Here is a 17,403-nt window from a genome sequence, read left to right on the forward strand (position 1 = left end):
AAAAAAAAAAAAAAAAGAATCACAGAATATTTTTTCATAGATATTAACCTCGATTTGGTTACAGCATTCCATGTATTTGGCATATAAGTTAGACTTAATTTAGTATTGTGGCTTAGAGATTCATTTGAGACCAATTCTGCAAAGATGCAGAATCTTTAAGTCTTTTATTGTCTTTTTTGATCTCTTCAAATCCTTGCCAGTGTTTAAGTACTTTTTTATGTCTAGGTTAAAGCACATGCAGAAATTTCCAAGGTTTTATTAGAAACAGTTACTTGTTTTCCATAACAAAGTATAAAAAAAGAAGTAACACAGTGGCCTAAAAGTAGATGAGAGACCCTAAGATTCCTTGTTAAAAATAATAAACATACTGAATCATTAAGAAAGCCTGTGTAAGCTCATAAAGTTGAGATTACACAAGAAAAATGCTGACCAAATTGAAGTGGCAAGTACTCCATCTTTCCAGAGGTCAGGGGATATTTTACAAAGAAGAGTGCTTCTTCCTCCTCAGCTCATTGTCTCTTTGTTGCTGCTGTGCTGAATTCTGTCTGACAGCATAAGAAAGCATGGATTATTTTGGAATATAAGGCCTAGTTGTGTTTGTCAGTCTTCACCTGCATATGAATGATAAATATACGAATATCGAGGTTTCTTCTCGTATGAAAAAGTGTGTAATTCTACTTATCTGTGTTGGGAGTCACTGAATTCTCCTCAGGCACAAGGACACCGGTCTGTTCGGTGGACATCAGTGTGATGTCCAGCATTAACTGCAAGCGATGCTCAGTAATGAACATAAAGAGATGAGCAGGATCATCAGTGGTCACCTGTGTAATCACAGAATAGGTGGGAAAAGCACTACTCTGATCAAGGCATTGTTGAGAAGCTAAATATTGCATCTGCCCTTAATGTTCACATTGCAGCCACGTCTTTTAAATTCTGCAGTTTGCAACTGGTGTTTCAGCTAGGAAGAATGCTAATGTGACAGCGTGTCCTCTTTTGGTGAGGAAAAGGAGGTTACTTGAGGCAGACAGCTGTTAAAAAAACATTTTGATAGCCATCAAGTCGATAGATTTAACATCTCAGAAAAGACTTGGTCACTGAACAAAAGCTTGAGGACAGCCAAATCAAAAACCTTCTGCTTTTAGGCAACATTTCTTTGCTGTTATGGTTTTATGCTTAGCACTTATTACCTGCTGCCTCCAAAGCTCACCAACATGAAAAAAATGAAGGTCAAAAGAGCAGGAATTGTGACCCCAGGTCCATCCTGGGTCCAAGCAATTTGTACAACCCATGTATTGACTCCACCCCACGGAGTGGTTTCCTTATTGTGCCATGACTAAGGGGAAGTGGGAGCAGGGATGTTCGGAGTGTTGTGTTTTTTCCTCTTGGGGGCTCAGAAGACCGTAAAGGCAGCCGGAGAGTGAGGCCTGACAGCCTTCAGGCCAGGAGGTATGCAAATCCAGAAGCTGGGTGTAAAAGCTGTCATTCCCCACACTTCCCATTCTCACGAGAGGTTCCAAAAAAAAAAAAAAAAAAAAAAAAAAGAATGGGGAAAAAATACTAGTGAGTAGTAGATATCATGCCAAAAGGGAGAAGAGACTCCATCAGACAGTGTGTTTCTGATAAAAGGTCCAGAAAATTACTTTTCCCATCTGCTCATTCAGAAGAATGAAAATGCACAGAAAAAAATAATACACAGAAAATGTTGATTTCAGACTAATTTCTTGTACTCTTCAGCCTTAGTTCAGTCTGTGTGTAAACTTGATTTTGCCCCAAAACACAGTCTCTTCTGGATTCCCAAGAGGAGGCAGTCCATCTAGAAATTCTGTCACCTGTACTTTGATTTAGGAACCGAAATGCCTGAGGTGTCCCAGAGGTGACTGAGACCTGGTTTGAATCACACGGTTCCTGGGCATCTCTGATCTCCTGCTGAGCCCCAAAGGCAACAAGAAGCTGCTTTCCCCTGTCAGAGCCTTCGGGGAGATCTTTGCGTTCCCCTGAACCAAAGGGGAGTGCATTCAAAACAAACAGTGTTTTGTGTTGCTGGACTCCCCCAGCTGCCTTCAGAACTTGCATAACACAGGCATCTCTGATTTGGCAGATATGATTTTTTAAGAATTGACTTCACAGATTGGTTTTGTTTTGCTCTTGCTATGGGGTGAGCAGTATGAATGCCACACAGAAACAAAAGAAAACACGCCTTCGGCCAAATTCTCTCTCACAGCCCTGCAAACCCACTCAAGCTAACTCAGTAGCAGCAGCAGAACTGAGCAAATGTGTTTTAACTCCAGAGATCCCTGCAGTTTATGAACCATTGGCAGAATTAGGGGGACAGAAAGTGGTTCACTGGTCTAAGCAGAGAGGGGCCAAGCACCACTCAGAGTCTCGCTGTGCTTCTGAAGCCAGGTGTTACCAATAAAGCCTGGGTTCGTAGGTTCCCCAGCAATTTAACACCACATCCTGCAACCATGGGCAGGGCCAGTCTGCTGGTCTGTTTTGTAAATAAGGTGAAAGAAAACAGGATTCATGATGCAAGATACCTGCAATCTAAGTAAATGTGTCACAATACGGGTATCAAAATGTCACCTCTAAGAGGTAGGAAGTAATTCTCTCTTTCTTCTTGATTCCTTGGGTGAGCTGGAACCTGAATAAATGATCTGCTTATCTGTGGATGTGGAAGGCAAGTTGAGTGTCACATTTAGACTGATAAAGTCACTGGAAGAGAGGGTATAGGCAGTGCATCTTCAGGTTACTTACTCATCCTTGTTATAGTGAGATGAAAAAATGGCTGCTGTTAGGATTCCTCAGCATCTAATGAAGCCTTATGTGTGGTCTTTAATCTTCCCAGCCCACGTTGAGTGATTTTCTGCTGCAACCCAACTTTGTGTAATGAGGCTCTGAAGAATTAGGTCAGTTACACACCCCACGCCAACATTGGATAAGCGTTTGTTTTTTTTTGTTTTGTTTTGTTTTTTTTTTTTTTTTGGTTTGGTTTGGTTTTTTGTTTTTTATTTCAAGTACAGGAGTTGGGGGGTAAAATTTGGTGATTATCTGAATGCCATCAGCATATCAGTGAAGATACTGTGTGCACACAGTGCAGAGTAAAACCCGTGAGGTGATGACAAACTGACCTCAGGGACAGCCCACATCAGAACAGCTGGAGCCAGGCCTTAGGCTACAGGTTGAGAAACGCGTATAATAGTTTTTTGTTGTTGTTGTTGTTGTTGTTGTTTTTTTTTGTGAAACATCTTAATTACATGTTTGGAAGTCCCAAAAGCATCTTGTTGGGCAAAGAAACTACACCCTTTTAAAACATCTTTAATAAAGAAGCAGCTGACAGTCTTGCCGAAATTAACTTGTGAATTTGTTTTGCTTATTGTGCTGTGTGCTGTGATGGAGACTACTAATACATTTTGTTATTGCCTGTGTAGAAAAGAGTGATTCACCCCAGGCTCCTTGGACTTCTTGCTATAATGGGTATAGAGGGGGATTTGAATTTAAGCACAGTTTTTGTGTAGGAGAGGGAAGGGAAAAATCTGACCCAGAAGTATGAACTACAGAAAATAATAATAATTAGTAAGATGTAGTTTTATGTCATTAGCTATGAATAATTGGCCAATTTCTGTTGTTGTTGTTATGTTTTTCCATGTGGAATCTGGGTGCAGCAAGTCTAAGATGAATTTCTGTGTAACACGTAAGGACAGACAACTATTGTACATTGCTCACTGCTAAACTAGTCTAAATAGAAAAGATGTCTGATACCAAATACAAACAAACAAACAAACAAAAAGCAGAAAAACAAACTAAACAAAACAAACATTTCCCTTCCTAAAGCCTCCTTTCAAAGCCAGAGAACATAAACTCTATTCTTGGACCTGCAAGTTAACCCCAGCTCTGGTGGACCATATGAACCAGGCAGTATAGACCGGGCAATTTATGCAAAGAGCATCTAGTTTTTTTTTTTTTTTAATTATTATTATTATTATTTCGGTGTTCACATTTAGCTCAGTGTATTAATATGTGAAAGTAGCTCCCTCTAGTGATGAGAAACTTTCATAATTTCCATCCTCCTAATGAAAATGCAATGCAATAACGATAAAGCTTGCAAGTAGTGACATTGAGTCCACAGGCGTACATATAGTTCATTCAGAGATATGGTAAGTTCTGTAGGTTGCTTAAATGAGTTTGCTTAAGTGCCTTGCTGAACTGGGACCCAAGAGCTCTTTATTGTTGATTAGTACAATACTGCAGTGCTTATGGGATTTAAAAAATAATTTAAAATGGAATTTTAATTGTATTAGCATTGGGACAAAAATCTTCAATGCTTTTCACAGAATCACAGAATTTCTAGGTTGGAAGAGACCTCAGGATCATCGAGTCCAACCTCTGACGTAACACTAACAGTCCCCACTAAACCATATCCCTAAGCTCTACATCTAAACGTCTTTTAAAGACTTCCAGGGATGGTGACTCCACCACTTCCCTGGGCAGCCTGTTCCAATGTCTAACAAACAGGAAGGTCTGGTCTTGGAAAACAGATATGGAAGAGAAAAATACCTGCTCTGGAAAACACACACAGGAAATACATACACTTCCCAGTGGAGACTGGGGAAGGTGGCATTTTACCTCATACTATGTCAAATTTTCATTTTTATTTCATTAAGTAAAGCAAAGTGTAAGTCAGGAAGCGTGTGGTCAAATCACTCAAAGCACTTGACAGTAGACATACTGATAACTAGTACTAACTTCAGAGGAATCATTTAAGTGATTCTGTTGAATTTAACAGGATGAAATTTAACAGTGAGCGTTGTTTTGCCTGAAAGTGAGTATATGTGATTCATTACAGTAATATGATTCCTTAATAAGGAGAAAATACCTAGTTGCTATGTCACTCAATATAATGAATATATTACTTATTAAATTAGTTACCAAGCTGAGTTGGGAGAGCACATGCATATGGCTGTCCTGACATCGCTATCACCATTTCTTCAGACAACTTTTACTAATCCATCACATGCTGTTTTTCACACTGCTGCTGGGAGGTGAGGGGTATTTTCCCATGCACATCTTATGCAGTGCAACATGAACGCGACTAATATCCATATCCCTTTATCTGCTCTGTGGAAATATCAAAGTGTTTAGGCCAAACAGCTGATTTGAGCAGCATTCTTAGTTTAATTGTCACTTGTAAGTTTTTAAAATAATTTCTACCCTACAGCCCTTTGAAGTAAAGCTTCTTTATTGACTGTAGATCTAGGTTTTGTATCATTCACATGACTTCACAGGCAGTTGTTCCACTTGCACAGGCTGTGTCATGTGAGAAGGCTTTTTTAACTGAAGAGATGAGACTGCATGCAGAACGTCAGATGACTATGGGCAATTGGAAATCTGCACTTGGAAAATTAGTATGTTCCAATTAGGAACATTTTGCTAATGTGATTATTAATAGTGTTTGTTTTCCAAGGTAGCTACTGGTTTCACATTCCAGTTGTGACTGGAGGATTTCATTTAAGAACGAGTTGTCTCTAGTGAAGAAATGCTCCTAACTCTCACTCCTGCCTTACTCAGCCAGATCAGTTCCATGAAATTTTACTATTTAATCATGAAAATTAATGTGAACTCCATTGTCTGAGACAAAAAAGCAAAACCTGGTGCTTACACCATGGGCTGTTTGAGCAAGATCTGTTTCTTTTGTGAGTCATATCTATTTATTTTCTATGTACATGCAATTATCTAAGATACTTCTGCTGCCAGGCTTTCTGCTGAAAGCAGTAAGTCAGAACTGAGAGACTTTTAGAGAGGAAAGGTTATATTGGCAGTATAAATGTACAGGTAATTAAGAGAGAAAACTAGAAAACAGAAAAGCAAGTTGCAAAATTAGCACGTATTCCGTGTCAGTAGTCCTGATACTGAGTAAAGAAAAGCACAAGCATTGCATTAACCTGATGCTCACCAGCTACCAAACTAGGAAAGAAATCAAAACAAATTGAAAGAATGGCCCATGTCCATCTTCCCCCACCACTGAGAATGCACAGGAGCAGTGGTGATGCAGATCAGCCGTTCTCCTGTATCCCTTCTCCCTGTCCAGCAGAAGAGATACCTGTATAATGCCAAAACTTTTAGGCAAGTGATAGCAGAGTAGCAAATCCAGAATATTTCAACATCAACCTTTCTAAAGCAAAATCTTTACTATTACCTAAGACCAATTGCCAAATGCTTCCTTCCATCCTTAATTTTTGACACTTTTGTATTTCTTAAGTAAATCTGTTTAATTTAAAGGGTAAGAATTTCTATATTTTGAAAAATCTTGTTGCCTCTTTCAACTTCTGTTATAACTGTTTCAAGACTATCTCAAACTGTTTCCTGAGAGGAGACCTTTCTTTGGCTTCAGGTGTCTTGGCTCCACTTCTCTGAAATCTTTTAGGAGCATTATATCTCTTGATGGGATGCAGGGTTCTAATTGATTGCTTCATACATTAGTATTGCGAGATAGCAAGACTGAAAGCTATTTTCTGCCATTAGTGTGTGTTCTGAGAAGCTCTCTACAGAGATTGGTTTCCTTGATTCCAGTGGCTGAACTTTGACTGCAAAAGTTGTTTTGATGTTCTCACTCGGCTTTTAGGGACATTATCCTATGTTTGAAAAGATATAAAAAAGGCAAAACTGCTCAGTGTTGGCAGAAAAAAACTAAACCTGAGTTATCACGACTGAACAAAGCAGAAGTGAAATATGCTTGTATCTCACTAATGCTCACCTGATCTCCATTTTTTGGCAGAGGTATCTATGCAATGAAGATTATTTCTCTAATCGCTTCATGTTAACCTTTGCTTAGAAAGGTTACCAGGCTTTCTTTTCAGAATGTGAAGTGAACTTTGCTGTCTTAGGTTTCTGGAATTTTATACAAGTGAAAATGAGGCAAAAGCTATGGACTATGCATCTCAGAACCAATTACAAATAGTAACAAAAAAGATGCATGAGAGAAGAATGAAAGGTAGAATTCGTAAATGACCTCAAAAGAGACAACATAAAACTTTGATTTGTTTCCCTTTATTGTACCAGAACACCCACCACTCCACTAAATTCTTCTCTAATTCTGCCTGAACAATCGCATTAGAGATCTCAACAAAATACAGGTGTTCAGGCAGATATAAGAATGAGTAGTGAAAATTCATTCATGTTGTGCTAGTGTATAGCAGTACGTTTTCAGCTTTAGTCAGCTGTGAGGCTTTCTAAATGAGTTACATTCTAGGGGAAGACCACATATATCCTTTTTATTTGCTACATCCTTGTCATGAATAAGAGAAAATTTATATGCATCTTGTAAAGCTGTGTGGTTTATTGTGAATTCAACAGAAAGGCGTGACTTGTCAGAGATGGGAAAATGTGTGTAATGCTTATGATTCAGTGAACTAAGTCTGCAATCAGTTTACTTTTGATCACAATTTCTGTTTATAAGGGGTTCTTTACAGAGACTCTGGCTTTACTCACCTGTACACCACATCGGCCATGACTGTTTGCCTGGGTACCAGCACGTGCACAAACATGGTGGTTGTTGTCTTCACTCTGAGTGGCACTAGTGCATGCCATTTGCTGTCTTTGTCATCCTGAGCCTTGTGTTCCTTTTGAATCTAACGCTGTCCCTTCTAATATAGTAAGAACAGTGTGCTTGCAGTGTGGGACTGCAGCTGGAGCTGCTGCGGCTGTTCTGTGCCTTGGTTTTGCATTCTGAACGCTGGGGGACACTGCTCGCTTGCCTCTTTCTAGCTGTGCTGTTGAACACACAAAGCACGTTGTTTCAATTAAACTCAAGGACCTGAATTCATGTTTTATTCCCCTGATGGTCCTCAGATGCTAACATTTGATTAAAAGAGTAAAAATTCTGCACAGTGTGACTTATGTTTATTCTTATTAACTGAATGAGTGGGTTAAAGACTGGATTGAGTAATGTTGCAGTTGTGCTGGTGAGAAGCTTGCACTTATTTTTCTACAGCAAACACTATTGGAGTAACAGAAAATTTAGCAGGTGTATACCTAGACCACATACAGGACCTTTTAAAGGTTTCTTTAAAAAGGACATTCTAAAAAAAAAAAAAAAAAAAGGAACTTTTAAAAGGATCTTTGAAAATATATATATATTTCAAAGGACCTTCAATTTTATCTGTGAAGTGCAAAGCAGAGAAAAAGATAAGCTCTTGTGATAGTCTTGAATATATTTTGCTATGTTGATAGGATTTAAGTTACTTGCCAAATGCTTTAGAACCAGCTGTGTCCAAGACCTCAGATCTTTTGTGTGTGGGTTGGGCAGTTCTTTTCTCCTCAGCTCACTTAAGCCATTCATGCCACCACCATTTTTTTTTTTACTATTACTGAATTGTGTCCTTTAGCCAAAACCAAATGAATTTGCAAGGAATGAGTTTAGATATGTGTAGAAGAAGTATGAAGTAGAATGAAGTTTTACTGACTAATGAACCTACCTACTTTACAGCAGGTTATAGCTTGATTTTTTAAGAAAAAGAAAGAACAGTACTGCTCACCCTTACATTGTCTGCAGAAAGGCAACTTGTGGCTGTTGGGAGAACCAGGGTTTCCACCTGGCAAGAAGTGGATGGTGAACGTCCAGCCTTTTTCTTTTAAGGCCTCACCAGAAGGAGAAAGATGCTCAAGAAGAGGAAGGGTTTCCATTCCAAATGTAAGTATATGAGTGAGCAACATACTGAAGACAAAAACCTGATCGCACACAATTTAATGGTCTTAGCTGATTATATTGTGTTCTGATATAAGGATGTTGCTTTATTTCTTTTTTGAACTTATCAGTTGAAATCCAATTAGTATGGATGAGATATTAATCTCATCTGCCTGCCAGGTGAACTATGGCTGCATTACTCATTGGTTTATATTGATTTTGGAATTGCTGTATTTTTTGGTGCATTGTCTGGTAATGCTAATAAGAAACAGTGTTCTCTTCCCCACTCCAAGCTTGCTGTTCACAAAAGAATCAAAAATTGAACATCTGACAAAAAAATCAGTGTTACCTTATTCCTACCAAATACATTTTTCCCAGGTATCAGAAGTAGGTACTTGTAATTATGTAATGAGTTAGGTTGTAACTACTGAATCTTAATTGTGGTGAACATATGGTAAATTTGTAAAACTTCTGAGGAACATCTTAATGCATCCTGTAGGGTAATACAAGTCCATTTCAGTTCTAAAGGTAGTTGGGAATTTCACAGGTCATACACAGTGTGTCATTGCATTTCTTGGTACACCACTTTACCGAGCTCCACTGTTATTGTGGTTTCTGCATCCAGTAGCATCTTCAGCACATCTTTCAGTTTAGTTTCATCTAAAGGAATTGTGGTCAATACCAGCCAATAACTGTGCAAAACTAGGTACTGCAGAACCCCAGAGACATCTTTATAGCTGTACTTTTCTGAATGGAGTTATGCCATTATTAAATAGTATTGGTGCTTCTTGGGATCACACCAAAACAAATAGAGTTTAGGAGGCCTTATACCCTTATACCTCCTTTCCTTTTTTGATGCAAAGAATGTAGACTTTGAAAGTTCTTTTTTTTTTTTTTTTTTTTTTTTTTTTTTTTTTTTTTTCCATTATAGGCACAGAGAAGAGAAGAAAGGATATGGCAAAGTTTTACCCCGAAAATCCTGGATGGGAAATACTTGCAGTAATTGGACAATATAAAGGATCACATCCAATGCATCATTTCTGACCTTGGTATTCTTTACTGTTTTCTTTGCAAAACAATGACAAATAATTACTCTCATGGAAAATTTCTGGTTTTAGAGTTCGTTTCCTGTCTTTTTGAAATCATGGAAACACAGTTGAATTGACCATTTTTGATATATCTAAATAGAGACAAAAGTTCAAGTGCTTTGCACACTTTCTTGATGACACATTTTCATTGCATGAAAAACGGAGAATTTCCTTGTGCATTTGGACAGAATCTCTGTGTATTTAGATTGTTTGAAAATGTGTCCCTGAAGCTGCCTTATTTTTGCTATCCTGACATCCCATTCATTCTAACTGCCTGTTAAATTTTCCAGTTACTTTCGGCTGTCTCTCTGTCTGTAAAGCATTTATTTCATACGAATGAAAATAATAACCTTCCCTATTATTATTATTCCCTTCTAGAAGGATAATTACTGACTCAGATGTTTCCAAGAATGGTATTAAAAGAAAAGCCACTTTTACCTGCTTAAAGCTGTATAGTAATTCTGTTCAAAATACTTGTAGATGTAAGACCATTAGGACTGACATAAATACACCGTTACCATGGGATTGACTGCATGTCACCTATAGCTCACCTCTCCCCATGAGACGGCTCTCCTCTAATTTCCTGCCTCTTCTTCCCAGAACGCAGGACAGCAGAGGTGGTAATGATGATGCTTACAGCCGTTGTTGCCAGGGAGGGACAGCTTTACAAGAGCTGTGTGCGTGCACACACGTGCAAAAAAAGAAAAAAGAAAAAAAAAAAAAAGATCAGCTTTGGCATTTATACAAGAAGTTCAAACGTGCCTGTGATTTTTGTGTTTATTTTTACTTACATGAAAACAAAAGATGAATTGGAACACTATCCCCTAAGATGTCTTTTCCCAAGCAGATACTTTGCAGCCCAATACACTCCCATTAAAAAAACAGAACTGCATTATTGACAGAATGCATTATGTGGTGGCACAACATAAGTCCTGATTGTTCCTTGCTTTTCCTGTTTTGAGAGATACACCTTCTTGCCCTAATATCTTTGATCTGCTAATCAACTTTTTCCATACATTTAAGTATTACAACACTTGTACCAGTACCTTGTTGAAAGGCCAGTGTTTTTGAAGGCTTTATTCCAGTGTCCAAATCCCTCACCTCTCATACAGCACTACAGAAATAATCTTCATTATTTCTTCACATACTTCTCTGAAAGGAATTTGAAAATCTTTCAGCACCTCTCAAATATATAAAGCTGTGAGCTCTTTTTATTGCCAAGTACCACTTGGTTTAGTGTTAGACCTGAAAGGTACTGATGTCTGTCTGCAGAGTGTTAAGCATCCTGGCTGGGAGAGAAGCAGAACAATCTCCAAAGGAGTTCTTAATATTTTCCAACTTTGCTGCCAAAACGTACTTCAGATAAACTGTTGCCCAGCCATAGTCAGCGTGTTTTTTTCCTTCTTGCAGTGCAGCCATTTTTATGCATTTTTTTTTTTTTTTTTATTTCGGTGCTCTATGTCTTCTCTCTCCGTTATTATTCAGCTCTACTGATTTCCCCCCTTCCCTGATTTCTCTGCTGAGTTTCAAGCCAGCAAATCTTTTCCTTCCATTTGCACATATAAAATCTCTCATAGCATTAGTCACAAGCCGGGAAGATCATTCAAAACAGCGTCAAGTGCTTTCCTTTTCATACCGATGCTCTTTATCCCTAGGAGCCTGGAGATGCTAAAGATTATGGACAAGGACGATGCCTTTTAGAGTGTTGCTGTTTCCTGCATTCTCTGTGTGTGCTTTCCTCTTCAAGGAATTCACACCTAAGATGGAGGCACAGGAATTCAAGGAGACGAACAGAAGTGTTATCCCTTCTGTCCAGGGAAGTATCTTCTTACAGAAAAGTGCTGGCAGACTTCTGAGGCCTGCGGTCAAAGAAAAGAGTCTCTTGGCTCACCTTAGCTGACGGTATTAGTGCAGCACATGGTGCAGCTTGGTTTTGACCTCTTTGACCTTGAATTGCTACATGAATACAAGTATTAAATAATAGAAGTGGAGTACCTGTTAAAACACTGTGTGTGATTTTGGTATCAGGAAGGTACTTGATGATTCATCAGTGAAAGTTGAGAAAGTAGCGTGTACATGGGCAGCGAGCTGTGCCTTGCTCAGGCTCGAGCAGTGCACGGCTTCTTAGCACTAAGATCAAAAGGAGGAAAGAGAGAAAAGAATGCCAGTTACTTTGGGTTGGAAAAGCTGTTCATCACTCCATCAGATGCTATAAACTTCAACCTCAGGACTGCTTCACTCTTCTATGAATAAGTTTACCATGGATTTTTACATCAGAAAATAAGCCATTATTCTTACAGATGTAATAATGTTGAGTAACCAGTGGGCAGCATAAACTCTAGCAGCAGGACTTGGGCTACTGTCATCCATTAATTTGGTACTTCATTAGATTGTTTTGCCAAAGAAGGGACTAGTCCTTTTACATACACTGCTGAATGCTGAATTTGTACTCCACTGCACTGCAGATAGACCTGAACATACTTGTATTTGGCAGTGGTGTAAATCTGAAATAACTCCATCAGGTTCTCTGTGGTTATTCTGGATTTGTGCCTGGGGAAGAACGTAACCCTGTATTGCTGCTTTATTCTGACAAGGCTTCTCAGTGGCTATTCCCAGAAGGTTGTAGAAGTTTTTGAGCCTTGCTGAAATTTTAATTCTGAGTTCTTTTGAGGTTTTCAGCCTGACTAAAGACCTCAGAATTAGTCCCAATTTGCAGGGCTTCAGCACAGTGCATGAAATGTGCTTTCTTTGTGTTCTTTTATTAAAGAATTGTTTTTCTGAAGAACAAAGGTAATAGATGAAACAAAGCAGATACCTGTGTACACTGTGCAGTGTTATATTCTTATTGTGTCCTGCAGCTTTCATAGCTTATAGATTTGAAAATAGTACTGGTACACCTTAAAAAAACTTTTAGTTATCATTCTGTGTTTCTATCTCTTACTCTTTCATATAGATAACTTCATTGCTAAAAGACACCTTGGTGTGCAGTGAAGAGCCCCATATCTTCGTGGCAGGCAATTAAGCAAATATTCAGATACCTGCACCGTATCAGACTTACTCACTAGGACACATCCTTTGCTGATTCTAATCAGTGCAGTTCTGCTGATTCCTGTGAATCTTTGCAGATTGGTCAGACAGTTTCTTATTTTAGTGTAAATAAACGTAACACTCTTTTAAGTAAGAATATGTCACTTGACATGCTTTCCTAAGCAATGTGAGAGCTAGATAGCATTATTTGGTTAGTCTGCTATGTTCTTAGTTCAACATTTCTGTAGCATATGAATTTTCTTAGAATTTTTCTTATGCTAAATTAAACATAGTTCTTCTTTTTGATTGAAAATTTGTGTATTCCCTGTTAGAGCTCATCCTAAGTTCTCTTAAAAAGCTACTCAGCAGTTTTTGTTGGCTGAATAAATTATATGGAAGATGTTCCTAAAAAATAGAGAATAGTTTTTCTGAAGCAAAATGTTTGGTTTTGTCTATATAAGTTATTGGCCATGTGGGAACAAGCTTACCCCAGACAGAGCAATTAAGTGTGATTTGCTGGAATGCTCTGAGCCCGAAGCTACTATGGGGGACTTCTGGCTTGGTCCAAGGATTTATGACTTTCTGTCATAGATCCCAGCTAAGCTGGTTTCGCAGAAAATGTTGGTGTCGTTGACGGGCATTTTCTCATTGGACACCCTTAGTCCTATTGCTCGTGCCACTGAACAGATTTCTTCAACTCAAACTCCACCCTATCTACTTTAATTTTACTCTACAATATGAAAAGATTTGGGGATTAATAGAACAGTTCACTTCTCTTGGCACTCATTTTTTTGGACCCCACCATCATCACTTCCACATGACTCATTTTCCAGACCTCTTTTTGCCTAGGAGGACCAGTCAGACTGCATGCACAACTTTCAAAATGCTGAGTACACAGTAATTCCCTGATCTTGCCCATTCTGTTTCTCCCATAAGTTATTGCTGCCAGAGAAACAGAAATGCTGAATTCAGCCAGGAATGTTTCAGGATTGGATTTACTTTCTCATCTTTTTAATTGTGATTTATGTACCCAAATAACAAAGCTATTTTGCTTTTTACTTCAGCTGCTTTAATCTTTAAATTAAAAGTTCATGGCATCATTTTTCTCAGTTAGGTTCCATCCAAGCTAGGCTGTATGAGAAAGGTCAGCAGCAAGCTCGTTTGAATAGATGGGTAGGTAACTTCAAAATGCTGTCTGGTTTGAAATTGATTTGTAAGATGCCTTTTAAAGCTGGCTCTGAATCTGGGTCAGTGCTTTTCAAATTATGCTCCATCTGACTCAAAAATAATTTCCAAATTGCATGCCTTTAGAAACGAGTTTCAGAAAAAGTTTTGTCTGGGGATAAAAGAGGGTCAAGCCTGCCTTTGTAAGAAGATTATGCTTACAGTTTGCTTGTAAAAAGAACATAAACCAGTTCAAAATTTGTTAGAAGCTATCAATATTTCCTTACTTCCTCCTCCCAAATACGGAAAATCTGCTCCTCATACATCAGAACTGAAAGTCTAATGATAGTTCTTCCAGTCTTCCATTAATTATTTCTGATGATCTAATGAACTCACATGGGAGGCATCTTGAGCCTAAATGTGCCTTAATGTCTCTGCTACAATACTTTTATGACTTCAGATGCCATGGACTTTAATTGTATTAATTTATCTCCTCCAATATCACACACTAACGTAGTTTTTCAGGGGAAGGAAGTGCACACTACTGTGACAGTGACCTATCAAGAAGAGTTGTTTGTCTTTCTTGTTAACTATATTAACTCTAGTAAATATTTGCCTATTGGCACTTTGTTCATACAGTAGGAAGTTTCTAATGTGCTTTTGTGTATTAGAATAAATATGGCAATGATTTGAAAATCACATCTAGTACAATGTCTCTTAGGTTCAGAGTCATAGCAGCATCAATTACAGCTGAATATTGATTTATTTTTGTTTCGCAAGGCTCAGTGCTATTTATGCAAATACATGCAAGAACACATTTACTGTGAGCTTTTAATGAATAAATCTAATTAAACATCATTGTCCAGTGAATATGATTACATTTTTAATAAGCTTATAATATCTCATATAGTAATACTGGACCTGCTATCCATACAAACAGATCTGCTTTCCTACTGCCTGCTGAACTTCCATGCAGATGTTTATTCTTTCTAATCTATTGTATTCCATAAAGCAGAAGTTAATAAGATTTTCTGATTTGTTTATTGACGTAATAAAATTCACATCTTTATAAAAGAAATCATTAGGTTTAATAGCGAAATATGAATAAAAACAGGATGAAAAATGGCCACCTGGTCAATCTGCCACTGAAATCAATAGGAAAGTGAGCACTGAATATTGTGGTAGCTGAGTAGGAGGCTTTCAAAAGAATCTCATTTATGATCAGACAGAAGAAAAGTCATTTTTCCCAAATTAGGATTTTTTTCATCATACGATTTTTTTTAGGACATAAAAAAACTAACTGAGGACTCACAATTATGCCACGTAAGAGAAGCAGTACTGCCATGAAGCAACTTTGATGTAATGCTGATGTGTTTTCCTTTGCGTCTCCTCTCCAACCATCTTCTGTAAGTGGAAATCCTCTCATAAACTCTTGTAGACTGTATCACACGTGCAGCAATGTAGGAACCATAGTTTTGACTGATTTTGCCAATAAGAACATTTTTGGGTTTAGCTGCCATGAGTTCGTTTTTTAAAATTCTTCTTTCTAGTGAAAAAACACTAAATATATAATAAAGTAATGGTTTTCATTGATAAGCTGGTTTCATCTGGAGAATTGTCATTGGTCCATGCAAGCATGTTAGAGATAATGGTGTGACTTACTGTGGTAGGTTACAGAGGAAGGCTCAGATTTGGATGTTTTGGATGTACCCAAACCATACAATTTTGTAGCTTAATTTCTTAGTTTCTCAATTTCTTAGTCAGAGAGGTGATCAGCACACAGAAATTAGGACATGCAAGGAGAGAAGTAGCATTTACATTTTTGAAGCAACATATATTTGTAAAATGTATGCTGATGTCAGGTATATGTCGTCTTAGCCTCTAGTACCTGCCCTTAGCCTCTAGCCTTTTGCAGAATTTAGGGCTGGTATTTGTTAGATTTGCATGCATGAACAGCTGTATAATGACTCACAGACTGGTATCTAGTTTACTTCAAAAATTGTCTGCCTTTTCCAATGTCGCCTGTCACCTTTGTTCAGTCACAAAATCCTTTTCTTAGATCATATTGTCTCCTATATCACAAACAAGCTTTTGCTCTGTTATTGTCTGGTTTACCTTTCTCCTTATATTGCTGGACCAAACTATATATCTACTAATGCTGTTATCATCATTCTGTACCTGCTAACAGGTGTCCTAAAGCCCTGATGGCTAGTCTCCCATTTTTCTCTTCTTTCCCCACTTTCCTCCTCACAGAGGTTACAATGTAGACAGAATCAAACTCTACGTGCAGGATGTTTTCTGTCATTAATGTCTTAATATCATATTTTCTTAGGGCCTTTGATTCTAGACATCATCTTGTGTCCCTCATCCATAAACCTATCTCTGCATCCATTTTCCCAATTCTGTATGAGTGATAGAAAACTCATCTTTTGCAGAGAGTAGCATGGAAAACTACTATATAACCTTGTTTTCCTGCTTCTGTAACAGTGACGTAAAACTCATTTTTCTGCAGGGAGTAGCATGGAAAACTACTGTGTAACCTTCAGAACATGTTATTATTTCCAAGTGACTCACTTTTCCCCCTCATTTTCTAATTCTTCTTTTCTGTACCCTTCCTTTGTCGGTTACGTTTTCCTAACACTTCCCTTAATCCACACGTCCTAAATATTTCAATGGTAATTTCAGCAGAATGGAGAAGTAGTAAATAATTTTCAATATCGTTGCTAGCTTCTTCTTTTGTATGCCACAGTCTACATAGCAAAGTTTTGTTAGATTTTATCCCCTGTGCAAATACCCAGACTTTTTTCTCCCAGAACCCATACATTATTTTTCCAGATCTCATCCATAAGGTCAGGGCTCAGCCCACATAACTCTAGGTACATAATTAAGTACCTAAATTAGGATTTAGGACTTCCTCCTATTTTCATTGGAAAGAGAGGTGGAAACAGAACAAAAACCAAGTTATTTGGATAAATGGATTCGAACCTCTAAGGTTACACAGAGCTGATTTTAGTCCATTATTTGAGGATTTTTGTGGTTTAGAATTTTGTTGAAAAAAAAAAAAAAGTTATAATTGTTTGCCATTTTCAGACAGTTACTTTGCTGCTGATGTTTTCCAGTTACTGCTAATTTTAATCTGCAGTGAGGCTACATTATGTCGTTTGGAACTGTGAAAACATCGCACTGATGTTGCTCATTTGGGCTATTGCATTAGTGCTTGGTTTTGTCTCAGCACTCCCAGCTCCCTCAGCCCCTCCCAGTGCATCTGGTGGCCCAGCCCTGTCATCATCTCTGTGGTCTGGTGCTGTGCTGGCTCTGCCACCTCTCCTGTGCTGGGGAGCCCAGCACTGACCCTGGTGCTCCGGACTTGTCTCACCAGTGCCAAGTGAGGGGGTCACCTCTCTCGACCTGTTGTCAGCGCCTCTCAGAACACAGCCCAGGGAA

General features: G+C 38.3%; 1 long non-coding RNA gene across 1 annotated transcript; it reads left to right on the plus strand.

Moving 5' to 3' along the window:
- Positions 1 to 2,472: 2,472 nt before the first annotated feature.
- LOC311441675 lies at positions 2,473 to 10,212 on the plus strand. The gene is made up of 3 exons (XR_014696145.1): positions 2,473 to 2,592; positions 8,483 to 8,686; positions 9,612 to 10,212. It is a non-coding gene; the product is annotated as an uncharacterized lncRNA (long non-coding RNA).
- The last annotated feature ends 7,191 nt before the right edge of the window (positions 10,213 to 17,403 follow it).

Source organism: Aythya ferina (genome assembly GCF_964211825.1).
Source record: "Aythya ferina genome assembly, chromosome: 9".
NCBI lineage: Eukaryota > Metazoa > Chordata > Aves > Anseriformes > Anatidae > Aythya > Aythya ferina.